This window comes from Cupressus sempervirens, chromosome 7, assembly GCF_028749045.1.
Source record: "Cupressus sempervirens isolate cs-2001-9-10 chromosome 7, ASM2874904v1, whole genome shotgun sequence".
Classification (NCBI taxonomy): domain Eukaryota; kingdom Viridiplantae; phylum Streptophyta; class Pinopsida; order Cupressales; family Cupressaceae; genus Cupressus; species Cupressus sempervirens.
This window is the reverse complement of record NC_143124.1, coordinates 690,356,298-690,356,846: the sequence shown is the minus strand read 5'-3', so window position 1 is coordinate 690,356,846 and position 549 is coordinate 690,356,298.

Sequence of the window (549 nt, the reverse complement as noted above, 5' to 3'; positions counted from 1 at the left end):
GGTGAGCCGACCTGGCCAGAAAAATTGGCAAGCAAACTTATAGAATCGACTTGCTGTCCCCAGCCAGGATCGCACGCCTGGGTCGACCCAACTTGGGTCACCCGACTAGGTCAACCCATCTCCGTCGCCCCAGCCTCGGGCGACCCGACTGGGTCGACGAGGGGAAAAAAAAAAAAAAAAAAACAAAAAAAATCATGAGAGGCCCTGTACAGCGAAAAGCGCTAAATTTTGGGCATTACAAAAAAAAAAAACAAGTTACCCGCTTTTGGATCACGCACAAGTTTCAGTTCACGTATTGCCGAGCCGACTCGAGGCGTTACGCCTAGCTAGCCGAATTCGAGGTAGGGTAGCCGAAACGATCCGATTTGAGAATTTTCTTTATAAAAAGAGATCATGATAGGCCTCGTAAGGCAAAAAAGAATGAAATTTTGGGAGTTCAAAAAAAAACGTTACCCGGTTTTGGATCGCGCACAGGGCTCGGGTCACGTAGCATCGAGGTGCCCTGGGTGACATGATTCGAGCGAAAAGTCGACGGTGGCATGAGTCGTG